At 46.2% G+C, this 23246-nt stretch overlaps 15 non-coding genes and 42 pseudogenes across 15 annotated transcripts; all 57 read left to right on the top strand.

The window, feature by feature from the left end:
- Positions 1-2500: 2500 nt before the first annotated feature.
- Positions 2501-2619, top strand: LOC136740178 (uncharacterized; annotated as a pseudogene).
- A 215-nt stretch (positions 2620-2834) lies between these two features.
- LOC136740062 (uncharacterized) lies at positions 2835-2953 on the top strand (annotated as a pseudogene).
- A 217-nt stretch (positions 2954-3170) lies between these two features.
- LOC136740270 (5S ribosomal RNA) lies at positions 3171-3289 on the top strand. Its single transcript, XR_010813108.1, has one exon. It is a non-coding gene; the product is annotated as a 5S ribosomal RNA (ribosomal RNA).
- A 210-nt stretch (positions 3290-3499) lies between these two features.
- On the top strand, positions 3500-3618 carry LOC136740052 (uncharacterized; annotated as a pseudogene).
- Positions 3619-3833: 215 nt separating this feature from the next.
- On the top strand, positions 3834-3952 carry LOC136740173 (uncharacterized; annotated as a pseudogene).
- Positions 3953-4176: 224 nt separating this feature from the next.
- Positions 4177-4295, top strand: LOC136740264 (5S ribosomal RNA). The gene has a single exon (XR_010813101.1). It is a non-coding gene; the product is annotated as a 5S ribosomal RNA (ribosomal RNA).
- Positions 4296-4504: 209 nt separating this feature from the next.
- On the top strand, positions 4505-4623 carry LOC136739974 (5S ribosomal RNA). Its single transcript, XR_010813046.1, has one exon. It is a non-coding gene; the product is annotated as a 5S ribosomal RNA (ribosomal RNA).
- A 226-nt stretch (positions 4624-4849) lies between these two features.
- On the top strand, positions 4850-4968 carry LOC136740199 (uncharacterized; annotated as a pseudogene).
- Positions 4969-5181: 213 nt separating this feature from the next.
- LOC136740033 (uncharacterized) lies at positions 5182-5300 on the top strand (annotated as a pseudogene).
- Positions 5301-5510: 210 nt separating this feature from the next.
- On the top strand, positions 5511-5629 carry LOC136740111 (uncharacterized; annotated as a pseudogene).
- A 557-nt stretch (positions 5630-6186) lies between these two features.
- Positions 6187-6305, top strand: LOC136740128 (uncharacterized; annotated as a pseudogene).
- A 214-nt stretch (positions 6306-6519) lies between these two features.
- On the top strand, positions 6520-6638 carry LOC136740250 (5S ribosomal RNA). The gene has a single exon (XR_010813088.1). It is a non-coding gene; the product is annotated as a 5S ribosomal RNA (ribosomal RNA).
- Positions 6639-6858: 220 nt separating this feature from the next.
- On the top strand, positions 6859-6977 carry LOC136740025 (uncharacterized; annotated as a pseudogene).
- Positions 6978-7197: 220 nt separating this feature from the next.
- Positions 7198-7316, top strand: LOC136740019 (uncharacterized; annotated as a pseudogene).
- A 211-nt stretch (positions 7317-7527) lies between these two features.
- LOC136740139 (5S ribosomal RNA) lies at positions 7528-7645 on the top strand. Its single transcript, XR_010813063.1, has one exon. It is a non-coding gene; the product is annotated as a 5S ribosomal RNA (ribosomal RNA).
- Positions 7646-8189: 544 nt separating this feature from the next.
- On the top strand, positions 8190-8307 carry LOC136740127 (5S ribosomal RNA). The gene has a single exon (XR_010813062.1). It is a non-coding gene; the product is annotated as a 5S ribosomal RNA (ribosomal RNA).
- Positions 8308-9198: 891 nt separating this feature from the next.
- On the top strand, positions 9199-9317 carry LOC136740120 (uncharacterized; annotated as a pseudogene).
- Positions 9318-9526: 209 nt separating this feature from the next.
- Positions 9527-9645, top strand: LOC136740265 (5S ribosomal RNA). The gene has a single exon (XR_010813103.1). It is a non-coding gene; the product is annotated as a 5S ribosomal RNA (ribosomal RNA).
- A 215-nt stretch (positions 9646-9860) lies between these two features.
- Positions 9861-9979, top strand: LOC136740104 (uncharacterized; annotated as a pseudogene).
- A 210-nt stretch (positions 9980-10189) lies between these two features.
- On the top strand, positions 10190-10308 carry LOC136740126 (uncharacterized; annotated as a pseudogene).
- A 216-nt stretch (positions 10309-10524) lies between these two features.
- Positions 10525-10643, top strand: LOC136740230 (uncharacterized; annotated as a pseudogene).
- Positions 10644-10852: 209 nt separating this feature from the next.
- LOC136740125 (uncharacterized) lies at positions 10853-10971 on the top strand (annotated as a pseudogene).
- Positions 10972-11185: 214 nt separating this feature from the next.
- LOC136740003 (uncharacterized) lies at positions 11186-11304 on the top strand (annotated as a pseudogene).
- A 544-nt stretch (positions 11305-11848) lies between these two features.
- Positions 11849-11967, top strand: LOC136740149 (uncharacterized; annotated as a pseudogene).
- Positions 11968-12183: 216 nt separating this feature from the next.
- LOC136740161 (uncharacterized) lies at positions 12184-12302 on the top strand (annotated as a pseudogene).
- Positions 12303-12517: 215 nt separating this feature from the next.
- On the top strand, positions 12518-12636 carry LOC136740253 (5S ribosomal RNA). The gene has a single exon (XR_010813091.1). It is a non-coding gene; the product is annotated as a 5S ribosomal RNA (ribosomal RNA).
- Positions 12637-12852: 216 nt separating this feature from the next.
- Positions 12853-12971, top strand: LOC136740176 (uncharacterized; annotated as a pseudogene).
- A 210-nt stretch (positions 12972-13181) lies between these two features.
- On the top strand, positions 13182-13300 carry LOC136740147 (uncharacterized; annotated as a pseudogene).
- A 216-nt stretch (positions 13301-13516) lies between these two features.
- LOC136740064 (uncharacterized) lies at positions 13517-13635 on the top strand (annotated as a pseudogene).
- A 208-nt stretch (positions 13636-13843) lies between these two features.
- LOC136740261 (5S ribosomal RNA) lies at positions 13844-13962 on the top strand. The gene has a single exon (XR_010813098.1). It is a non-coding gene; the product is annotated as a 5S ribosomal RNA (ribosomal RNA).
- Positions 13963-14181: 219 nt separating this feature from the next.
- Positions 14182-14300, top strand: LOC136740018 (uncharacterized; annotated as a pseudogene).
- Positions 14301-14509: 209 nt separating this feature from the next.
- Positions 14510-14628, top strand: LOC136740269 (5S ribosomal RNA). The gene has a single exon (XR_010813107.1). It is a non-coding gene; the product is annotated as a 5S ribosomal RNA (ribosomal RNA).
- Positions 14629-14838: 210 nt separating this feature from the next.
- LOC136740085 (uncharacterized) lies at positions 14839-14957 on the top strand (annotated as a pseudogene).
- Positions 14958-15174: 217 nt separating this feature from the next.
- Positions 15175-15293, top strand: LOC136740073 (uncharacterized; annotated as a pseudogene).
- A 208-nt stretch (positions 15294-15501) lies between these two features.
- Positions 15502-15620, top strand: LOC136740022 (uncharacterized; annotated as a pseudogene).
- Positions 15621-15836: 216 nt separating this feature from the next.
- On the top strand, positions 15837-15955 carry LOC136740122 (uncharacterized; annotated as a pseudogene).
- A 224-nt stretch (positions 15956-16179) lies between these two features.
- Positions 16180-16298, top strand: LOC136740196 (uncharacterized; annotated as a pseudogene).
- A 209-nt stretch (positions 16299-16507) lies between these two features.
- On the top strand, positions 16508-16626 carry LOC136740222 (5S ribosomal RNA). The gene has a single exon (XR_010813072.1). It is a non-coding gene; the product is annotated as a 5S ribosomal RNA (ribosomal RNA).
- A 225-nt stretch (positions 16627-16851) lies between these two features.
- On the top strand, positions 16852-16970 carry LOC136740078 (uncharacterized; annotated as a pseudogene).
- A 208-nt stretch (positions 16971-17178) lies between these two features.
- LOC136740091 (uncharacterized) lies at positions 17179-17297 on the top strand (annotated as a pseudogene).
- A 217-nt stretch (positions 17298-17514) lies between these two features.
- On the top strand, positions 17515-17633 carry LOC136740256 (5S ribosomal RNA). Its single transcript, XR_010813094.1, has one exon. It is a non-coding gene; the product is annotated as a 5S ribosomal RNA (ribosomal RNA).
- Positions 17634-17850: 217 nt separating this feature from the next.
- On the top strand, positions 17851-17969 carry LOC136740166 (uncharacterized; annotated as a pseudogene).
- Positions 17970-18179: 210 nt separating this feature from the next.
- Positions 18180-18298, top strand: LOC136740146 (uncharacterized; annotated as a pseudogene).
- A 224-nt stretch (positions 18299-18522) lies between these two features.
- Positions 18523-18641, top strand: LOC136739999 (5S ribosomal RNA). Its single transcript, XR_010813050.1, has one exon. It is a non-coding gene; the product is annotated as a 5S ribosomal RNA (ribosomal RNA).
- Positions 18642-18938: 297 nt separating this feature from the next.
- Positions 18939-19057, top strand: LOC136740117 (uncharacterized; annotated as a pseudogene).
- A 215-nt stretch (positions 19058-19272) lies between these two features.
- Positions 19273-19391, top strand: LOC136739984 (uncharacterized; annotated as a pseudogene).
- A 224-nt stretch (positions 19392-19615) lies between these two features.
- Positions 19616-19734, top strand: LOC136740061 (uncharacterized; annotated as a pseudogene).
- Positions 19735-19955: 221 nt separating this feature from the next.
- On the top strand, positions 19956-20074 carry LOC136740009 (uncharacterized; annotated as a pseudogene).
- A 211-nt stretch (positions 20075-20285) lies between these two features.
- LOC136740099 (uncharacterized) lies at positions 20286-20404 on the top strand (annotated as a pseudogene).
- A 225-nt stretch (positions 20405-20629) lies between these two features.
- On the top strand, positions 20630-20748 carry LOC136740251 (5S ribosomal RNA). The gene has a single exon (XR_010813089.1). It is a non-coding gene; the product is annotated as a 5S ribosomal RNA (ribosomal RNA).
- A 225-nt stretch (positions 20749-20973) lies between these two features.
- Positions 20974-21092, top strand: LOC136739973 (5S ribosomal RNA). Its single transcript, XR_010813045.1, has one exon. It is a non-coding gene; the product is annotated as a 5S ribosomal RNA (ribosomal RNA).
- A 209-nt stretch (positions 21093-21301) lies between these two features.
- On the top strand, positions 21302-21420 carry LOC136740098 (uncharacterized; annotated as a pseudogene).
- A 224-nt stretch (positions 21421-21644) lies between these two features.
- LOC136740060 (uncharacterized) lies at positions 21645-21763 on the top strand (annotated as a pseudogene).
- A 221-nt stretch (positions 21764-21984) lies between these two features.
- Positions 21985-22103, top strand: LOC136740007 (uncharacterized; annotated as a pseudogene).
- Positions 22104-22314: 211 nt separating this feature from the next.
- Positions 22315-22433, top strand: LOC136740097 (uncharacterized; annotated as a pseudogene).
- Positions 22434-22658: 225 nt separating this feature from the next.
- Positions 22659-22777, top strand: LOC136740001 (uncharacterized; annotated as a pseudogene).
- A 210-nt stretch (positions 22778-22987) lies between these two features.
- Positions 22988-23106, top strand: LOC136740132 (uncharacterized; annotated as a pseudogene).
- Positions 23107-23246: the final 140 nt, after the last annotated feature.

Below are 23246 nucleotides of genomic sequence, written 5' to 3'. Positions count from 1 at the left end.
CATGGATCTCAGCCTTGTGCTGCATCTTTAGTCTGTGCATCTCATCCCGGAGCTGATCACACAAGGAGGACTGGGCCAGGGTGCTCAAGGTCTGCTCCCTGAACTCCGCAAACTCCAGCTCCAGCACTGATAGGCATTCCTTTAGTGTTTTAATGTTGCTGGAGAGTTTTGGGGAGACAGGGGGGCAGTCTGTGGGAGATGGGGCACTGTCTGGCTCCGTGTGGCTGGGGGCAGACTGCAGGGTGGCCGGCTCTGGCTCTTGTTTCTCTACCTCAGTCTGCTGCTTTGAGGTGTGGAAGCCGAGAGCTAATTGGTCCAGGCTGCTCTCGCTGCCCTGCACCATGATGGTCCCGTTGTGGTATACATTAAAAGTGAGCATCACACTGTCTGTGTCTTTCTCTACCAGCACTGAGATCTGCCTGCCTCTGCTAATGCCCCTCTTGTTGTTATTGGGGTATGTCTGGCACAGGGTTTTGTGAAAGGCGGTGTAGAACAGTAGATTGTTCTTGACCCTGTTTTCTCCTTTACCGGTGTAGTCTAGGATGAGGGTCTCAGGAGATGCTCTCATCACAGCTTGTTTGTAGTCCTTCTTAGCCTGTGCAGAGCGAATGTCTTCAGGGTATCGGATTTCAAAAGGCAGCTCTGCAGTCAGACTGCTGTTCGATAGATTTGTATCAGTCTCAGTGGCAGTTGGGCTCTCTCCTACTGTCACTCTATTCAAATCGGAGCTCTGCATTTTCATTGGCTGAGTCAACTACTGAGAATGCTTATTTATTTTATTAATACATATTTTTTTGTTTAATTATTTGTCTCTATAGGTGAAAGGTCTTACCTCCAATTCTTGTCTTCAGCTTTTCTTTTCTGACTTTTCTTCCTGAACTGTCTCTCTGCTTTCTTCTTTTTGTGTTTCTCTTAAAATTATTATTTTTTGAATACTTTTTCTTCTGAATTTCTATTCCATGTCTTCTGTGTATGTTTATAGTGCTATATATTCATTTGTAAATGACAAATTAAATCCGCTTATGTATAAAAACAAATGTTTTTTAGGAGCTCATATTCCTCTCTCTCTCTCTCTCTCTCTCTCTCTCTCTCTCTCTCTCTCTCTCTCTCAATTCATTTCATTTGTATTGTCAAAGCAATTGGACATACATACACATACATACATATACACTCACCTAAAGGATTATTAGGAACACCTGTTCAATTTCTCATTAATGCAATTATCTAATCAACCAATCACATGGCAGTTGCTTCAATGCATTTAGGGGTGTGGTCCTGGTCAAGACAATCTCCTGAACTCCAAACTGAATGTCTGAATGGGAATGAAAGGTGATTTAAGCAATTTTGAGCGTGGCATGGTTGTTGGTGCCAGACGGGCCGGTCTGAGTATTTCACAATCTGCTCAGTTACTGGGATTTTCACGCACAACCATTTCTAGGGTTTACAAAGAATGGTGTGAAAAGGGAAAAACATCCAGTATGCGGCAGTCCTGTGGGCGAAAATGCCTTGTTGATGCTAGAGGTCAGAGGAGAATGGGCCGACTGATTCAAGCTGATAGAAGAGCAACTTTGACTGAAATAACCACTCGTTACAAACGAGGTATGCAGCAAAGCATTTGTGAAGCCACAATACGTACAACCTTGAGGCGGATGGGCTACAACAGCAGAAGACCCCACCGGGTACCACTCATCTCCACTACAAATAGGAAAAAGAGGTGAGACATTCAGATGGTAGAGTCAGAATTTGGCGTAAACAGAATGAGAACATGGATCCATCATGTCTTGTTACCACTGTGCAGGCTGGTGGTGGTGGTGTAATGGTGTGGGGGATGTCTTCTTGGCACACTTTAGGCCCCTTAGTACCAATTGGGCATCGTTTAAATGCTACGGCCTACCTGAGCATTGTTTCTGACCATGTCCATCCCTTTTTGACCACCATGTACCCATCCTCTGATGGCTACTTCCAGCAGGATAATGCACCATGTCACAAAGGTCGAATCATTTCAAATTGGTTTCTTGAACATGACAATGAGTTCACTGTACTAAACTGGCCCCCACAGTCACCAGATCTCAACCCAATGGAGCATCTTTGGGATGTGGTGGAACGGGAGCTTCGTGCCCTGGATGTGCATCCCACAAATCTCCATCAACTGCAAGATGCTATCCTATCAATATGGGCCAACATTTCTAAAGAATGCTTTCAGCACCTTGTTGAAGCAATGCCACGTAGAATTAAAGCAGTTCTGAAGGCGAAAGGGGGTCAAACACAGTATTAGTATGGTGTTCCTAATAATCCTTTAGGTGAGTTCATCGTAGCTCTTAATACTCTCTTTCTGTCTGGAGGAGATATAATTGAAGTATTGTACACGTACCCGGCTACTTTCAACACCCATTGCTGCACTGATATTTTTCCCTCCATTTTTCTTTATCCATTTTTTTTTGCTGGAAGTTCCGTCAATACCCGTCAGCCTTTAAGAGACATCATGCAGCCAGGCCTCTTGGCTTGCGGCCACACCGTCCTGAACGCGCCCAATCTCATCAGATCTCGGAAGCTAAACGGGGCAAGGGCTCGTCAGTACTTGGATGGGTGACCTCCTGGAGATATCAGGTGCTGCAAGTTATTTCGTCTCCTGGGTAACTTTATCGTAGCTCTAAATACTCTCTTTCAGTCTGGAGGAGATATTATTGAAGAATTCTACACGTACCCGGCTACTTTCAACACCCTTTGCTGCACTGATATTTTTCCCTCCATTTTTCTTTTTTCTTTTTTATTTTGCTGGAAGTTCCGTCAATACCCTCCAGCCTTTAAGAGACATCATGCAGCCAGGCCTCTTGGCTTGAGGCCACACCGTCCTGAACGCGCCCGATCTCGTCAGATCTCGGAAGCAAAACGGGGCAGGTCCTGGTCAGTACTTGGATGGGTGACCTTCTGGAAATACCAGGTGCTGCTAGCTTTTTCGTCTCCTGGGTAACTTCATCGTAGCTCTTAATACTCTCTTTCAGTCTGCAGGAGATATAATTGAAGAATTGTACACGTACCCGGCTACTTTCAACACCCTTTCCAGCACTGATATTTTTCCCTCCATTTTTCTATTTTTTTTTTTTTTTTTTGCTGGAAGTTCCGTCAATACCCGCCAACCTTTAAGAGACATCATGCAGCCAGGCCTTTCGGCTTGTGGCCACACCGTCCTGAATGCGCCCGATCTCGTCAGATCTCGGAAGTTAAACGGGGCATGGCCTGGTAAGTACTTGGATGGGAGACCTCCTAGAAATACCAGGTGCTGCAAGCTTTTTACGTCTCCTGGGTAACTTCATCGTAGCTCTTAATACTCTCTTTCTGTCTCCAGGAGATATAATTGAAGAATTGTACACGTACCCGGCTACTTTCAACACCCTTTCCTGCACTGATATTTTTACCTCCATTTTTCTATTTTTTTTTTTGCTGGAAATTCGTCAATACCCGCCAGCCTTTAAGAGACATCATGCAGCCAGGCATCTCGGCTTGCGGCCACACCATCCTGAACGCGCCCGATCTCGTCAGATCTCGGAAGCTAAACGGGGCAGGACCTGGTCAGTACATGAATGTGAGACCTCCTGGAAATACCTGGTGCTGCAAGCTTTTACGTCTCCTGGGTAACTTTATCGTAGCTCTTAATACTCTCTATCTGTCTGGAGGAGATATAATTGAAGTATTGTACACGTACCCAGCTACTGTCAACACCATTTGCTGCACTGATATTTTTCCATCCATTTTTCTTTTTTATTTTTTTTTTTGCTGGAAGTTCCGTCAATACCCGCCAACCTTTAAGAGACATCATGCAGCCAGGCCTCTCGGCTTGCGGCCACACCGTCCTGAATGCGCCTGATCTCGTCAGATCTCGGAAGCTAAACGGGGCAGGGCCTGGTCAGTACATGAAAGTGACACCTCCTGGAAATACCTAGTGCTGCAAGCTTTTACGTCTCCTGGGTAACTTTATCGTAGCTCTTAATACTCTCTCTTTGTCTGGAGGAGATATAATTGAAGTATTGTACACGTATCCAGCTACTGTCAACACCCTTTGCTGCACTGATATTTTTCCATCCATTTTTCTTTTTTCTTTTTTTCTTTTTTTTTTTTGCTGGAAGTTCCGTCAATACCCGCCAACCTTTAAGAGACATCATGCAGCCAGGCCTTTCGGCTTGTGGCCACACCGTCCTAAATGCGCCCGATCTCGTCAGATCTCGGAAGCTAAACGGGGCAGGGCCTGGTCAGTACTTGGATGGGAGACCTCCTAGAAATACCAGGTGCTGCAAGCTTTTTACGTCTCCTGGGTAACTTCATCGTAGCTCTTAATACTCTCTTTCTGTCTCCAGGAGATATAATTGAAGAATTGTACACGTACCCGGCTACTTTCAACACCCTTTGCTGCACTGGTATATTTCCCTCTATTTTTCTTTTTTTTTTTGCTGGCAGTTCCGTCAATACCCGCCAGCCTTTAAGAGACATCATGCAGCCTGGCCTCTCGGCTTGCGGCCACACCATCCTGAAAGCGCCCGATCTTGTCAGATCTTGGAAGCTAAACGGGGCAGGGCCTGGTCAGTACTTGGATGGGAGACCTCCTAGAAATACCAGGTGCTGCAAGCTTTTTACGTCTCCTGGGTAACTTCATCGTAGCTCTTAATACTCTCTTTCTGTCTCCAGGAGATATAATTGAAGAATTGTACACGTATCCAGCTACTGTCAACACCCTTTGCTGCACTGATATTTTTCCATCCATTTTTCTTTTTTCTTTTTTTGTTTTTTTTTTTTTGCTGGAAGTTCCGTCAATACCCGCCAACCTTTAAGAGACATCATGCAGCCAGGCGTCTCGGCTTGCGTCCACACCATCCTGAACTCGCCCGATCTCGTCAGATCTTGGAAGCTAAACGGGGCAGGACCTGGTCGGTACATGAATGTGAGACCTCCTGGAAATACCTGGTGCTGCAAGCTTTTACGTCTCCTGGGTAACTTTATCGTAGCTCTTAATACTCTCTATCTGTCTGGAGGAGATATAATTGAAGTATTGTACACGTACCCAGCTACTGTCAACACCCTTTGCTGCACTGATATTTTTCCATCCATTTTTTTTTTTTTTTTTTTTTTGCTGGAAGTTCCGTCAATACCCGCCAACCTTTAAGAGACATCATGCAGCCAGGGCTTTCTGCTTGTGGACACACCGTCCTGAATGCGCCCGATCTCGTCAGATCTCGGAAGCTAAACGGTGCAGGGCCTGGTCAGTACTTGGATGGGAGACCTCCTAGAAATACCAGGTGCTGCAAGCTTTTTACGTCTCCTGGGTAACTTCATCGTAGCTCTTAATACTCTCTTTCTGTCTCCAGGAGATATAATTGAAGAATTGTACACGTACCCGGCTACTTTCAACACCCTTTGCTGCACTGGTATATTTCCCTCTATTTTTCTTTTTTTTTTTTGCTGGCAGTTCCATCAATACCCGCCAGCCTTTAAGAGACATCATGCAGCCAGACATCTCGGCTTGCGGCCACACCGTCCTGAACGCGCCCGATCTTGTCAGATCTCGGAAGCTAAACGGGGCAGGACCTGGTCAGTACTTAAATGTGAGACCTCCTGGAAATACCAGGTGCTGCCAGCTTTTTACGTCTCCTGGGGAACTTCATCGTAGCTCTTAATACTCTCTATCTGTCCGGAGGAGATATAATTGAAGTATTGTACACGTACCCAGCTACTGTCAACACCCTTTGCTGCACTGATATTTTTCCATCCATTTTTCTTTTTTTTTTTTTTGTTTTTTTTTTTTTTTGCTGGACGTTCCGTCAATACCCGCCAGCCTTTAAGAGACATCATGCAACCAGGCCTCTCGGTTTGCGGACACACAGTCCTGAACGCGCCCGATCTCGGAAGATCTCAAAAACTAAATGGGGCAGGACCTGGTCAGTACTTGGATGGGAGATCTTCTGGAAATACCAGGTGCTGCCAGCTTTTTACGTCTCCTGGGGAACTTCATCGTAGCTCTTAATACTCTCTTTCTGTCTGGAGAATATATAATTGAAGAATTGTACACGTACCCGGCTACTTTCAACACCCTTTGCTGCACTGATATTTTTCCATCCATTTTTTTTTTTTTTTTTTGCTGGAAGTTCCGTCAATACCCGCCAACCTTTAAGAGACATCATGCAGCCAGGACTTTCGGCTTGCGGCCACACCATCCTGAACTCGCCCGATCTCGTCAGATCTTGGAAGCTAAACGGGGCAGGACCTGGTCAGTACATGAATGTGAGACCTCCTGGAAATACCTGGTGCTGCAAGCTTTCACGTCTCCTGGGTAACTTTATCGTAGCTCTTAATACTCTCTATCTGTCTGGAGGAGATATAATTGTAGTATTGTACACGTACCCAGCTACTGTCAACACCCTTTGCTGCACTGATATTTTTCCATCCATTTTTCTTTTTTTTTTTTTTTTTGCTGGAAGTTCCGTCAATACCCGCCAACCTTTAAGAGACATCATGCAGCCAGGCCTCTCGGCTTGCGGCCACACCGTCCTGAATGCGCCCGATCTCGTCAGATCTCGGAAGCTAAACGGCGCAGGGCCTGGTCAGTACTTGGATGGGAGACCTCCTAGAAATACCAGGTGCTGCAAGCCTTTTACGTCTCCTGGGTAACTTCATCGTAGCTCTTAATACTCTCTTTCTGTCTCCAGGAGATATAATTGAAGAATTGTACACGTACCCGGCTACTTTCAACACCCTTTCCTGCACTGATATTTTTCCCTCCATTTTTCTATTTTTTTTTTTTTTTTTTTTGCTGGAAATTCCGTCAATACCCGCCAGCCTTTAAGAGACATCATGCAGCCAGACATCTCGGCTTGCGGCCACACCGTCTTGAACGCGCCCGATCTCGTCAGATCTCGGAAGCTAAACGGGGCAGGACCTGGTCAGTACTTGAATGTGAGACCTCCTGGAAATACCTGGTGCTGCAAGCTTTTACGTCTCCTGGGTAACTTTATCGTAGCTCTTAATACTCTCTATCTGTCTGGAGGAGATATAATTGAAGAATTGTACATGTACCCGGCTACTTACAACACCCTGTCCTGCACTGATATTTTTCCCTCCATTTTTCTATTTATTTCTTTTTTATTTTTTGCTGGAAGTTCCGTCAATACCCGCCAGCCTTTAAGAGACATCATGCAGCCCGGCCTCTTGGCTTGCGACCACACCGTCCTGAACACGCCCGATCTCGTCAGATCTCGGAAGCTAAACGGGGCAGGGCCTCGTCAGTACTTGGATGGGAGACCTCCTGGAAATACCTGGTGCTGCAAGCTTTTTACGTCTCCTGGGAAACTTCATCGTAGCTCTTAATACTCTCTATCTGTCTGGAGGAGATATAATTGAAGTATTGTACACGTACCCGGCTACTTTCAACAGCCTTTGCTGCACTGATATTTTTCCCTCCATTTTCCATTTTTTTTTTTTGCTGGAAGTTCCGTCAATACCCGCCAGCCTTTAAGAGACATCATGCAGCCAGGCCTCTTGGCTTGCGGCCACACCGTCCTGAACGCGCCCGATCTCATCAGATCTCGGAAGCTAACGGGGCAGGGCCTGGTCAGTACTTGGATGGGTGACCTCCTGGAAATACCAGGTGCTGCAAGCTTTTTACGTCTCCTGGGTAACTTCATCATAGCTCTTAATACTCTCTTTCAGTCTGTAGGAGATATTATTGAAGAATTGTACACGTACCCGGCTACTTTCAAAACCCGTTGCTGCACTGATATTTTTCCCTCCATTTTTCTTTTTTCTTTTTTTTTTTGCTGGAAGTTCCGTCAATACCCGCCAGCCTTAAAGAGACATCATGCAGCCGGGCCTCTCGGCTTTCGGCCACACCGTCCTGAATGCGCATGATATCGTCAGATCTCGGAAGCTAAACGGGGCAGGACCTGGTCTGTACTTGAATGTGAGACCTCCTGGAAATAACAGGTGTTGCAAGCTTTTACGTCTCCTGGGTAACTTTATCGTAGCTCTTAATACTCTCTTTCAGTCTGCCGGAGATATAATTGAAGAATTGTACACGTACCCGGCTACTTTCAACAGCCTTTGCTGCACTGATATTTTTCCTCCATTTTCCATTTTTTTTTTTTGCTGGAAGTTCTGTCAATACCCGCCAGCCTTTAAGAGACATCATGCAGCCAGGCCTCTTGGCTTGCGGCCACACCGTCCTGAACGCGCCCGATCTCATCAGATCTCGGAAGCTAACGGGGCAGGGCCTGGTCAGTACTTGGATGGGTGACCTCCTGGAAATACCAGGTGCTGCAAGCTTTTTACGTCTCCTGGGTAACTTCATCATAGCTCTTAATACTCTCTTTCAGTCTGTAGGAGATATTATTGAAGAATTGTACACGTACCCGGCTACTTTCAAAACCCTTTGCTGCACTGATATTTTTCCCTCCATTTTTCTTTTTTCTTTTTTTTTTTGCTGGAAGTTCCGTCAATACCCGCCAGCCTTAAAGAGACATCATGCAGCCGGGCCTCTCGGCTTTCGGCCACACCGTCCTGAATGCGCATGATATCGTCAGATCTCGGAAGCTAAACGGGGCAGGACCTGGTCTGTACTTGAATGTAAGACCTCCTGGAAATAACAGGTGCTGCAAGCTTTTACGTCTCCTGGGTAACTTTATCGTAGCTCTTAATACTCTCTTTCAGTCTGCAGGAGATATAATTGAAGAATTGTACACGTACCCGGCTACTTTCAACACCCTTTCCTGCACTGATATATTTCCCTCCATTTTTCTATTTTTTTTTTATTTTTTTTTATTTTTTTGCTGGACGTTCCGTCAATACCCGCCAGCCTTTAAGAGACATCATGCTACCAGGCCTCTCGGTTTGCGGACACACAGTCCTGAACGCGCCCGATCTCGGAAGATCTCAAAAACTAAATGGGGCAGGACCTGGTCAGTACTTGGATGGGAGATCTTCTGGAAATACCAGGTGCTGCCAGCTTTTTACGTCTCCTGGGGAACTTCATCATAGCTCTTAATACTCTCTTTCTGTCTGGAGAATATATAATTGAAGAATTGTACACGTACCCGGCTACTTTCAACACCCTTTGCTGCACTGGTATATTTCCCTCTATTTTTCTTTTTTTTTTTGGCTGGCAGTTCCGTCAATACCCGCCAGCCTTTAAGAGACATCATGCAGCCAGGCATCTCGGCTTGCGGCCACACCATCCTGAACGCGCCCGATCTCGTCAGATCTCGGAAGCTAAACGGGGCAGGACCTGGTCAGTACATGAATGTGAGACCTCCTGGAAATACCTCGTGCTGCAAGCTTTTACGTCTCCTGGGTAACTTTATCGTAGCTCTTAATACTCTCTATCTGTCTGGAGGAGATTTAATTGAAGTATTGTACACGTACCCAGCTACTGTCAACACCCTTTGCTGCACTGATATTTTTCCATCCATTTTTTTTTTTTTTTTTTGCTGGAAGTTCCGTCAATACCCGCCAACCTTTAAGAGACATCATGCAGCCAGGACTTTCGGCTTGCGGCCACACCGTCCTGAATGCGCCCGATCTCGTCAGATCTCGGAAGCTAAACGGGGCAGGGCCTGGTCAGTACTTGGATGGGAGACCTCCTAGAAATACCAGGTGCTGCAAGCTTTCACGTCTCCTGGGTAACTTCATCGTAGCTCTTAATACTCTCTTTCTGTCTCCAGGAGATATAATTGAAGAATTGTACACGTACTAGGCTACTTTCAACACCCTTTGCTGCACTGATATTTTTCCCTCCATTTTTCTTTTTATTTTATTTTTTTGCTGGAAGTTCCGTCAATATCCGCCAGCCTTTAAGAGACATCATGCAGCCAGGCCTCTTGGCTTGTAGTCACACTGTCCTGAACGCGCCCGATCATATCAGATTTCGGAAGCTAAACGGGGCAGGGCCTGGTCAGTACTTGGATGTGTGACCTCCTGGAAATACCAGGTGCTGCAAGCTTTTTACGTCTCCTGGGTAACTTCATCGTAGCTCTTAATACTCTCTTTCTTTCTCCAGGAGATATAATTGAAGAATTGTACACGTACCCGGCTACTTTCAACACCCTGTGCTGCACTGGTATATTTCCCTCTATTTTTCTTTTTTTTTTTTGCTGGCAGTTCCGTCAATACCCGCCAGCCTTTAAGAGACATCATGCAGCCAGGCGTCTCGGCTTGCGGCCACACCATCCTGAACTCGCCCGATCTCGTCAGATCTTGGAAGCTAAACGGGGCAGGACCTGGTCAGTACATGAATGTGAGACCTCCTGGAAATACCTGGTGCTGCAAGCTTTTACGTCTCCTGGGTAACTTTATCGTAGCTCTTAATACTCTCTTTCAGTCTGGAGGAGATATTATTGAGGAATTGTACACGTACCCGGCTACTTTCAACAGCCGTTGCTGCACTGATATTTTTCCCTCCATTTTTCTTTTTTTTTTTTTTTTTTTTGCTGGAAGTTCCGTCAATACCCACCAGCCTAAACAGACATCATGCAGCCGGGCCTCTTGGCTTTCGGCCACACTGTCCTGAACGCGCACGATATCGTCAGATCTCTGAAGCTAAACGGGGCAGGGCCTGGTCAGTACTTAGATGGGAGACCTCCTGGAAATACCTCGTGCTGCAAGCTTTTACGTCTCCTGGGTAACTTTATCGTAGCTCTTAATACTCTCTATCTGTCTGGAGGAGATTTAATTGAAGTATTGTACACGTACCCAGCTACTGTCAACACCCTTTGCTGCACTGATATTTTTCCATCCATTTTTTTTTTTTTTTTTTGCTGGAAGTTCCGTCAATACCCGCCAACCTTTAAGAGACATCATGCAGCCAGGACTTTCGGCTTGCGGCCACACCATCCTGAACTCGCCCGATCTCGTCAGATCTTGGAAGCTAAACGGGGCAGGACCTGGTCAGTACATGAATGTGAGACCTCCTGGAAATACCTGGTGCTGCAAGCTTTCACGTCTCCTGGGTAACTTTATCGTAGCTCTTAATACTCTCTATCTGTCTGGAGGAGATATAATTGAAGTATTGTACACGTACCCAGCTACTGTCAACACCCTTTGCTGCACTGATATTTTTCCATCCATTTTTCTTTTTTTTTTTTTTTTTGCTGGAAGTTCCGTCAATACCCGCCAACCTTTAAGAGACATCATGCAGCCAGGCCTCTTGGCTTGTGGCCACACCGACCTGAATGCGCCCGATCTCGTCAGATCTCGGAAGCTAAACGGCGCAGGGCCTGGTCAGTACTTGGATGGGAGACCTCCTAGAAATACCAGGTGCTGCAAGCCTTTTACGTCTCCTGGGTAACTTCATCGTAGCTCTTAATACTCTCTTTCTGTCTCCAGGAGATATAATTGAAGAATTGTACACGTACCCGGCTACTTTCAACACCCTTTCCTGCACTGATATTTTTCCCTCCATTTTTCTTTTTTCTTTTTTTTTTTTGCTGGAAGTTCCGTCAATACCCGCCAGCCTTAAAGAGACATCATGCAGCCGGGCCTCTCGGTTTTCGGCCACACCGTCCTGAATGCGCATGATATCGTCAGATCTCGGAAGCTAAACGGGGCAGGACCTGGTCAGTACTTGAATGTGAGACCTCCTGGAAATAACAGGTGCTGCAAGCTTTTACGTCTCCTGGGTAACTTTATCTTAGCTCTTAAAACTCTCTTTCAGTCTGCAGGAGATATAATTGAAGAATTGTACACGTACCCGGCTACTTTCAACACCCTTTGCTGCACTGGTATATTTCCCTCTATTTTTCTTTTTTTTTTTGCTGGCAGTTCCGTCAATACCCGCCAGCCTTTAAGAGACATCATGCAGCCAGGCATCTCGGCTTGCGGCCACACCATCCTGAACGCGCCCGATCTCGTCAGATCTCGGAAACTAAACGGGGCAGGACCTGGTCAGTACATGAATGAGAGACCTCCTGGAAATACCTAGTGCTGCAAGCTTTTACGTCTCCTGGGTAACTTTATCGTAGCTCTTAATACTCTCTCTCTGTCTGGAGGAGATATAATTGAAGTATTGTACACAAATCCAGCTACTGTCAACACCCTTTGCTGCACTGATATTTTTCCATCCATTTTTCTTTTTTTTTTTTTTTTTTTGCTGGAAATTCCGTCAATACCCGCCAACCTTTAAGAGACATCATGCAGCCAGGCCTCTCGGCTTGCGGCCACACCATCCTGAACTCGCCCGATCTCGTCAGATCTTGGAAGCTAAACGGGGCAGGACCTGGTCGGTACATGAATGTGAGACCTCCTGGAAATACCTGGTGCTGCAAGCTTTTACGTCTCCTGGGTAACTTTATCGTAGCTCTTAATACTCTCTATCTGTCTGGAGGAGATATATTTGAAGTATTGTACACGTTCCCAGCTACTGTCAACACCCTTTGCTGCACTGATATTTTTCCATCCATTTTTCTTTTTTTTTTTTTTTTTTGTTGGAAGTTCCGTCAATACCCGCCAACCTTTAAGAGACATCATGCAGCCAGGCCTCTCGGCTTGCGGCCACACCGTCCTGAATGCGCCCGATCTCGTCAGATCTCGGAAGCTAAACGGGGCAGGGCCTGGTCAGTACTTGGATGGGAGACCTCCTAGAAATACCAGGTGCTGCAAGCCTTTTACGTCTCCTGGGTAACTTCATCGTAGCTCTTAATACTCTCTTTCTGTCTCCAGGAGATATAATTGAAGAATTGTACACGTACTAGGCTACTTTCAACACCCTTTGCTGCACTGATATTTTTCCCTCCATTTTTCTTTTTATTTTATTTTTTTGCTGGAAGTTCCGTCAATATCCGCCAGCCTTTAAGAGACATCATGCAGCCAGGCCTCTTGGCTTGTAGTCACACTGTCCTGAACGCGCCCGATCATATCAGATTTCGGAAGCTAAACGGGGCAGGGCCTGGTCAGTACTTGGATTTGTGACCTCCTGGAAATACCAGGTGCTGCAAGCTTTTTACGTCTCCTGGGTAACTTCATCGTAGCTCTTAATACTCTCTTTCTTTCTCCAGGAGATATAATTGAAGAATTGTACACGTACCCGGCTACTTTCAACACCCTGTGCTGCACTGGTATATTTCCCTCTATTTTTCTTTTTTTTTTTTGCTGGCAGTTCAGTCAATACCCGCCAGCCTTTAAGAGACATCATGCTGCCAGGTGTCTCGGCTTGCGGCCACACCATCCTGAACTCGCCCGATCTCGTCAGATCTTGGAAGCTAATCGGGGCAGGACCTGGTCAGTACATGAATGTGAGACCTCCTGGAAATACCTGGTGCTGCAAGCTTTTACGTCTCCTGGGTAACTTTATCGTAGCTCTTAATACTCTCTGTCTGTCTGGAGGAGATATAATTGAAGTATTGTACACGTACCCAGCTACTGTCAACATCCTTTGCTGCACTGATATTTTTCCATCCATTTTTCTTTTTTTTTTTTTTTTTTTGCTGGAAATTCCGTCAATACTTGCCAGCCTTTAAGAGACGTCCTGCAGCCAGGTCTCTTGGCTTGCGGCCACACCGTCCTGAACGCGCCTGATCTCATCATATCTCGGAAGCAAAACGGGGCAGGGTCTGGTCAGTACTTGGTTGGGTGACCTCCTGGAAATACCTGGTGCTGCAAGCTTTTTTGTCTCCTGGGTAACTTCATCGTAGCTCTTAGTACTCTCTATCTGTCTGGAGGAGATATAATTGAAGTATTGTACACGTACACGGCTACTTTCAACAGCCTTTGCTGCACTGATATTTTTCCCTCCATTTTTCTTTTTTTTTTTTGCTGGAAGTTCGTCAATATCCGCCAACCTTTAAGAGACATCATGCAGCCAGGCCTCTTGGCTTGCGGCCACACCGTCCTGAACGCCCCCGATCTCGTCAGATCTCGGAAGGTAAAAGGGGCAGGGCCTGGTCAGTACTTGGATGGGTGACCTCCTGGAAATACCTGGTGCTGCAAGCTTTTTTGTCTGCTGGGTAACTTCATCGTAGCTCTTAGTACTCTCTTTCTGTCTGGAGGAGATATAATTGAAGTATTGTACACGTACACGGCTACTTTCAACAGCCTTTGCTGCACTGATATTTTTCCATCCATTTTTCTTTTTTTTTTTTTTTTTTTTTTGCTAGAAGTTCCGTCAATACCCGCCAACCTTTAAGAGACATCATGCAGCCAGGCCTCTCGGCTTGTGGCCACACCGTCCTGAATGCGCCCGATCTCGTAAGATCTCGGAAGCTAAACGGGGCAGGGCCTGGTCAGTACTTGGATGGCTGACCTCCTAGAAATATCAGGTGCTGCAAGCTTTTTACGTCTCCTGGGTAACTTCATCGTAGCTCTTAATACTCTCTTTCTGTCTGCAGGAGATGTAATTGAAGAATTGTACACGTACCTGGCTACTTTCAACACCCTTTGCTGCACTGGTATTTCTCCCTCCATTTCTCTTTTTTTTTTTGCTGGATGTTCCGTCAAAACCCGCCAACCATTAAGAGACATCATGCAGCCCGGCCTCTTGGCTTGCAGCCACACCGTCCTGAACGCCCCCGATCTCGTCAGATCTCGGAAGGTAAAAGGGGCAGGGCCTGGTCAGTACTTGGATGGGTGACCTCCTGGAAATACCTGGTGCTGCAAGCTTTTTTGTCTCCTGGGTAACTTCATCGTAGCTCTTAGTACTCTCTTTCTGTCTGGAGGAGATATAATTGAAGTATTGTACACGTACACGGCTACTTTCAACAGCCTTTGCTGCACTGATATTTTTCCATCCATTTTTCTTTTTTTTTTTTTGCTGGAAGTTCCGTCAATACCCGCCAGCCTTTAAGAGACATCATGCAGCCAGGCCTCTCGGCTTGCGGCCACACCGTCCTGAACGCGCCCGATCTCGTCAGATCTCGGAATTTAAACGGGGCAGGGCCTGGTCAGTACTTTTATGGGTGACCTTCTGGAAATACGAGGTGCTGCAAACTTTTTACGTCTCCTGGGTAACTTCATCGTAGCTCTTAATTCTCTCTTTCAATCTGGAGGAGATATAATTGAAGAATTGTACACGTACCCGGCTTCTTTCAACAGCCTTTGCTGCACTGATATTTTTCCCTCCATTTTTCTTTTTTTTTTTTTTTTTTTGCTGGAAGTTCCGTCAATACCCGCCAACCTTTAAGAGACATCATGCAGCCAGGCCTCTCGGCTTGTGGCCACACCGTCCTGAATGCGCCCGATCTCGTAAAATCTCGGAAGCTAAACGGGGCAGGGCCTGGTCAGTACTTGGATGGCTGACCTCCTAGAAATATCAGGTGCTGCAAGCTTTTTACGTCTCCTGGGTAACTTCATCGTAGCTCTTAATACTCTCTTTCTGTCTGCAGGAGATATAATTGAAGAATTGTACACGTACCTGGCTACTTTCAACACCCTTTGCTGCACTGGTATTTCTCCCTCCATTTCTCTTTTTTTTTTGCTGGATGTTCCGTCAAAACCCGCCAACCATTAAGAGACATCATGCAGCCCGGCCTCTTGGCTTGCAGCCACACCGTCCTGAACGCCCCCGATCTCATCAGATCTTGGAATTTAAACGGGGCAGGGCCTGGTCAGTACTTGGATGGGTGACCTCCTGGAAATGCCAGGTGCTGCAATCTTTTTACGTCTCCTGGGTAACTTCATCGTAGCTCTTAATACTCTCTTTCTGTCTGGAGGAGATATAATTGAAGAATTGTACACGTACCCGGCTACTTTCAAAACCCATTACTGCACTGATATTTTTCCCTCCATTTTTCTTTTTCTTTATTATTATTTCTGGAAGTTCCGTCAATACCCGCCAGCCTTTAACAGACATCATGCAGCCAGGCCTCTTGGCTTGCGGCCACATTGTCCTGAACGCGCCTGATCTCGTCAGATCTCGGAAGCTAAACGGGGCAGGACCTGATCAGTACTTGGATGGGAGATCGTCTGGAAATACCAGGTGCTGCCAGCTTTTTACATCTCCTGGGGAACTTCATCGTTGCTCTTAATACTCTCTCTCTGTCTGGAGGAGATATAATTGAAGTATTGTACACGTATCCAGCTACTGTCAACACCCTTTGCTGCACTGATATTTTTCCATCCATTTTTCTTTTTTCTTTTTTTCTTTTTTTTTTTTGCTGGAAGTTCCGTCAATACCCACCAGCCTAAAGAGACATCATGCAGCCGGGCCCCTTGGCTTTCGGCCACACCGTCCTGAACGCGCACGATATCGTCAGATCTCTGAAGCTAAACGGGGCAGGGCCTGGTCAGTACGTAGATGGGAGACCTCCTGGAAATACCTGGTGCTGCAAGCTTTTTACGTCTCCTGTGAAACTTCATCGTAGCTCTTAATACTCTCTATCTGTCTGGAGGAGATATAATTGAAGTATTGTACACGTACCCGGCTACTTTCAACAGCCTTTGCTGCACTGATATTTTTCCCTCCATTTTTCTTTTTTTTTTTTGCTGGAAGTTCGTCAATATCCGCCAACCTTTAAGAGACATCATGCAGCCAGGCATCTCGGCTTGCGGCCACACCGTCCTGAACGCGCCCGATCTCGTCAGATCTCGGAAGCTAAATGGGGCAGGGCCTGGTCAGTACTTGGATGGGAGACCTCCTAGAAATACCAGGTGCTGCAAGCTTTTTACGTCTCCTGGGTAACTTCATCGTAGCTCTTAATACTCTCTCTCTGTCTGGAGGAGATATAATTGAAGTATTGTACACGTATCCAGCTACTGTCAACACCCTTTGCTGCACTGATATTTTTCCATCCATTTTTCTTTTTTCTTTTTTTCTTTTTTTTTTTTGCTGGAAGTTCCGTCAATACCCGCCAACCTTTAAGAGACATCATGCAGCCAGGCATCTCGGCTTGTGGCCACACCGTCCTGAATGCGCCCGATCTCGTCAGATCTCGGAAGCTAAACGGGGCAGGGCCTGGTCAGTACATGAAAGTGAGACCTCCTGGAAATACCTGGTGCTGCAAGCTTTTACGTCTCCTGGGTAACTTCATCGTAGCTCTTAATACTCTCTTTCTGTCTCCAGGAGATATAATTGAAGAATTGTACACGTACCCGGCTACTTTCAACACCCTTTGCTGCACTGGTATATTTCCCTCTATTTTTCTTTTTTTTTTTGCTGGCAGTTCCGTCAATACCCGCCAGCCTTTAAGAGACATCATGCAGCCAGGCATCTCGGCTTGCGGCCACACCATCCTGAACGCGCCCGATCTCGTCAGATCTCGGAAGCTAAACGGGGCAGGACCTGGTCAGTACATGAAAGTGAGACCTCCTGGAAATACCTGGTGCTGCAAGCTTTTACGTCTCCTGGGTAACTTTATCGTAGCTCTTAATACTCTCTATCTGTCTGGAGGAGATATAATTGAAGTATTGTACACGTACCCAGCTACTGTCAACACCCTTTGCTGCACTGATATTTTTCCATCCATTTTTCTTTTTTTTTTTTTTTTTTTTGCTGGAAGTTCCGTCAATACCCGCTGACCTTTAAGAGACATCATGCAGCCAGGCCTCTTGGCTTGCGGCCACACCGTCCTGAACGTGCCCGATCTCGTAAGATCTCGGAAGCTAAACGGGGCAGGACCTGGTCAGTACTTGGATGGGAGACCTCCTGGAAATACCTGGTGCTGCAAGCTTTTACGTCTCCTGGGTAACTTTATCGTAGCTCTTAATTCTCTCTTTCTGTCTCCAGGAGATATAATTGAAGAATTGTACACGTACCCGGCTACTTTCAACACCTTTTCCTGCACTGATATTTTTCCCTCCATTTTTCTTTTTTTTTTTTTTTTTTTTGCTGGAAATTCCGTCAATACCCGCTAGCCTTTAAGAGACATCATGCAGCCAGACATCTCGGCTTGCGGCCACACCGTCCTAAACGCGCCCGATCTTGTCAGATCTCGGAAGCTAAACGGGGAAGGACCTGGTCAGTACTTAAATGTGAGACCTCCTGGAAATACCAGGTGCTGCCAGCTTCTTACGTCTCCTGGGGAACTTCATCGTAGCTCTTAATACTCTCTTTCTGTCTGGAGAAGATATAATTGAAGAATTGTACACGTACCCGGCTACTTTCAACACCCTTTGCTGCACTGGTATTTTTCCCTCTATTTTTCTTTTTTTTTTTTGCTGGCAGTTCCGTCAATACCCGCCAGCCTTTAAGAGACATCATGCAGCCAGGCATCTCGGCTTGCGGCCACACCATCCTGAACGCGCCCGATCTCGTCAGATCTCGGAAGCTAAACGGGGCAGGACCTGGTCAGTACATGAAAGTGAGACCTCCTGGAAATACCTAGTGCTGCAAGCTTTTACGTCTCCTGGGTAACTTTATCGTAGCTCTTAATACTCTCTCTCTGTCTGGAGGAGATATAATTGAAGTATTGTACACGTATCCAGCTACTGTCAACACCCTTTGCTGCACTGATATTTTTCCATCCATTTTTCTTTTTTCTTTTTTTCTTTTTTTTTTTTGCTGGAAGTTCCGTCAATACCCGCCAACCTTTAAGAGACATCATGCAGCCAGGCATCTTGGCTTGCGGCCACACCATCCTGAACGCGCCCGATCTCGTCAGATCTCGGAAGCTAAACGGGGCAGGGCCTGGTCAGTACTTGGATGGGAGACCTCCTTGAAATACCAGGTGCTGCAAGCTTTTTACGTCTCCTGGGTAACTTCATCGTAGCTCTTAATACTCTCTTTCTGTCTCCAGGAGATATAATTGAAGAATTGTACACGTACCTGGCTACTTTCAACACCCTTTGCTGCACTGGTATATTTCCCTCTATTTTTGTCTGGAGGAGATATAATTGAAGTATTGTACACGTACCCAGCTACTGTCAACACGCTTTGCTGCACTGATATTTTTCCATCCATTTTTTTTTTTTTTTTTGCTGGAAGTTCCGTCAATACCCGCCAACCTTTAAGAGACATCATGCAGCCAGGAATCTCGGCTTGCGGCCACACCATCCTGAACTCGCCCGATCTCGTCAGATCTTGGAAGCTAAACAGGGCAGGACCTGGTCAGTACATGAATGCGAGACCTCCTGGAAATACCTGGTGCTGCAAGCTTTTACGTCTCCTGGGTAACTTTATCGTAGCTCTTAATACTCTCTATCTGTCTGGAGGAGATATAATTGAAGTATTGTACACGTACCCAGCTACTGTCAACACCCTTTGCTGCACTGATATTTTTCCATCCATTTTTCTTTTTTTTTTTTTTTTTTGCTGGAAGTTCCGTCAATACCCGCCAACCTTTAAGAGACATCATGCAGCCAGGCCTTTAGGCTTGTGGCCACACCGTCCTGAATGCGCCCAATCTCGTCAGATCTCGGAAGCTAAACGGGGCAGGGCCTGGTCAGTACTTGGATGGGAGACCTCCTAGAAATACCAGGTGCTGCAAGCTTTTTACGTCTCCTGGGTAACTTCATCGTAGCTCTTAATACTCTCTTTCTGTCTCCAGGAGATATAATTGAAGTATTGTACACGTATCCAGCTACTGTCAACACCCTTTGCTGCACTGATATTTTTCCATCCATTTTTCTTTTTTCTTTTTTTTTTTTTTTTTTTGCTGGAAGTTCCGTCAATACCCGCCAGCCATTAAGAGACATCATGCAGCCAGGCCTCTTGTCTTGCGGCCACACCGTCCTGAACACGCCCGATCTCGTCAGATCTCGGAAGCTAAACGGGGCAGGGCCTGGTCAGTACTTGGATGGGTGACCTCCTGGAGATATCAGGTGCTGAAAGCTTTTTACATCTCCTGGGTAACTTCAGCATAGCTCTTAATACTCTCATTCAGTCTGGAGGAGATATAATTGAAGAATTGTACATGTACCCGGCTACTGTCAACACCCTTTGCTGCACTGATATTTTTCCCTCCATTTTTCTATTTATTTATTTTTTATTTTTTGCTGGAAGTTCCGTCAATACCCGCCAGCCTTTAAGAGACATCATGCAGCCCGGCCTCTTGTCTTGCGGCCACACCGTCCTGAACACGCCCGATCTCGTCAGATCTCGGAAGCTAAACGGGGCAGGGCCTCGTCAGTACTTGGATGGGAGACCTCCTGGAAATACCTGGTGCTGCAAGCTTTATACGTCTCCTGGGAAACTTCATCGTAGCTCTTAATACTCTCTATCTGTCTGGAGGAGATATAATTGAAGTATTGTACACGTACCCGGCTACTTTCAACAGCCATTGCTGCACTGATATTTTTCCCTCCATTTTCCATTTTTTTTTTTTGCTGGAAGTTCCGTCAATACCCGCCAGCCTTTAAGAGACATCATGCAGCCAGGCATCTCGGCTTGCGGCCACACCATCCTGAACGCGCCCGATCTCGTCAGATCTCGGAAGCTAAACGGGGCAGGACCTGGTCAGTACATGAATGTGAGACCTCCTGGAAATACCTAGTGCTGCAAGCTTTTACGTCTCCTGGGTAACTTTATCGTAGCTCTTAATACTCTCTCTCTGTCTGGAGGAGATATAATTGAAGTATTGTACACGTATCCAGCTACTGTCAACACCCTTTGCTGCACTGATATTTTTCCATCCATTTTTCTTTTTTCTTTTTTTATTTTTTATTTTTTGCTGGAAGTTCCGTCAATACCCGCCAACCTTTAAGAGACATCATGCAGCCAGGCCATTCGGCTTGTGGCCACACCATCCTGAACGCGCCCGATCTCGTCAGATCTCGGAAGCTAAATGGGGCAGGGCCTGGTCAGTACTTGGATGGGAGACCTCCTAGAAATACCAGGTGCTGCAAGCTTTTTACGTCTCCTGGGTAACTTCATCGTAGCTCTTAATACTCTCTCTCTGTCTGGAGGAGATATAATTGAAGTATTGTACACGTATCCAGCTACTGTCAACACCCTTTGCTGCACTGATATTTTTCCATCCATTTTTCTTTTTTCTTTTTTTCTTTTTTTTTTTTGCTGGAAGTTCCGTCAATACCCGCCAACCTTTAAGAGACATCATGCAGCCAGGCCTTTCGGCTTGTGGCCACACCGTCCTGAATGCGCCCGATCTCGTCAGATCTCGGAAGCTAAACGGGGCAGGGCCTGGTCACTACTTGGATGGGAGACCTCCTAGAAATACCAGGTGCTGCAAGCTTTTTACGTCTCCTGGGTAACTTCATCGTAGCTCTTAATACTCTCTTTCTGTCTCCAGGAGATATAATTGAAGAATTGTACACGTACCCGGCTACTTTCAACACCCTTTGCTGCACTGGTATATTTCCCTCTATTTTTCTTTTTTTTTTTGCTGGCAGTTCCGTCAATACCCGCCAGCCTTTAAGAGACATCATGCAGCCAGGCATCTCGGCTTGCGGCCACACCATCCTGAACGCGCCCGATCTCGTCAGATCTCGGAAGCTAAACGGGGCAGGACCTGGTCAGTACATGAATGTGAGACCTCCTGGAAATACCTAGTGCTGCAAGCTTTTACGTCTCCTGGGTAACTTTATCGTAGCTCTTAATACTCTCTCTCTGTCTGGAGGAGATATAATTGAAGTATTGTACACGTATCCAGCTACTGTCAATACCCTTTGCTGCACTGATATTTTTCCATCCATTTTTCTTTTTTCTTTTTTTTTTTTTTTTTTTTGCTGGAAGTTCCGTCAATACCCGCCAGCCATTAAGAGACATCATGCAGCCAGGCCTCTTGTCTTGCGGCCACACCGTCCTGAACACGCCCGATCTCGTCAGATCTCGGAAGCTAAACGGGGCAGGGCCTGGTCAGTACTTGGATGGGTGACCTCCTGGAGATATCAGGTGCTGAAAGCTTTTTACATCTCCTGGGTAACTTCAGCATAGCTCTTAATACTCTCTTTCTGTCTCCAGGAGATATAATTGAAGTATTGTACACGTATCCAGCTACTGTCAACACCCTTTGCTGCACTGATATTTTTCCCTCCATTTTTCTATTTATTTATTTTTTATTTTTTGCTGGAAGTTCCGTCAATACCCGCCAGCCTTTAAGAGACATCATGCAGCCCGGCCTCTTGTCTTGCGGCCACACCGTCCTGAACACGCCCGATCTCGTCAGATCTCGGAAGCTAAACGGGGCAGGGCCTCGTCAGTACTTGGATGGGAGACCTCCTGGAAATACCTGGTGCTGCAAGCTTTATACGTCTCCTGGGAAACTTCATCGTAGCTCTTAATACTCTCTATCTGTCTGGAGGAGATATAATTGAAGTATTGTACACGTACCCGGCTACTTTCAACAGCCATTGCTGCACTGATATTTTTCCCTCCATTTTCCATTTTTTTTTTTTGCTGGAAGTTCCGTCAATACCCGCCAGCCTTTAAGAGACATCATGCAGCCAGGCATCTCGGCTTGCGGCCACACCATCCTGAACGCGCCCGATCTCGTCAGATCTCGGAAGCTAAACGGGGCAGGACCTGGTCAGTACATGAATGTGAGACCTCCTGGAAATACCTAGTGCTGCAAGCTTTTACGTCTCCTGGGTAACTTTATCGTAGCTCTTAATACTCTCTCTCTGTCTGGAGGAGATATAATTGAAGTATTGTACACGTATCCAGCTACTGTCAACACCCTTTGCTGCACTGATATTTTTCCATCCATTTTTCTTTTTTCTTTTTTTATTTTTTATTTTTTGCTGGAAGTTCCGTCAATACCCGCCAACCTTTAAGAGACATCATGCAGCCAGGCCATTCGGCTTGTGGCCACACCGTCCTGAATGCGCCCGATCTCGTCAGATCTTGGAAGCTAAACGGGGCAGGGCCTGGTCAGTACTTGGATGGGAGACCTCCTAGAAATACCAGGTACTGCAAGCTTTTTACGTCTCCTGGGTAACTTCATCGTAGCTCTTAATACTCTCTTTCTGTCTCCAGGAGATATAATTGAAGAATTGTACACGTACCCAGCTACTTTCAACACCCTTTGCTGCACTGGTTATTTTCCCTCTACTTTTCTTTTTTTTTTTTGCTGTCAGTTCCGTCAATACCCGCCAGCCTTTAAGAGACATCATGCAGCCAGGCATCTCGGCTTGCGGCCACACCATCCTGAACGCGCCCGATCTCGTCAGATCTCGGAAGCTAAATGGGGCAGGACCTGGACAGTACATGAATGTGAGACCTCCTGGAAATACCTGGTGCTGCTAGCTTTTACGTCTCCTGGGTAACTTCATCGTAGCTCTTAATACTCTCTATCTGTCTGGAGGAGATATAATTGAAGTATTGTACACGTACCCAGCTACTGTCAACACCCTTTGCTGCACTGATATTTTTCCATCCATTTTTCTTT

Source organism: Amia ocellicauda, unplaced genomic scaffold (genome assembly GCF_036373705.1).
Source record: "Amia ocellicauda isolate fAmiCal2 unplaced genomic scaffold, fAmiCal2.hap1 HAP1_SCAFFOLD_63, whole genome shotgun sequence".
NCBI lineage: Eukaryota > Metazoa > Chordata > Actinopteri > Amiiformes > Amiidae > Amia > Amia ocellicauda.
Note: the sequence above shows the minus strand (reverse complement) of the source record. Positions and strands in the feature narration are given on the sequence as shown.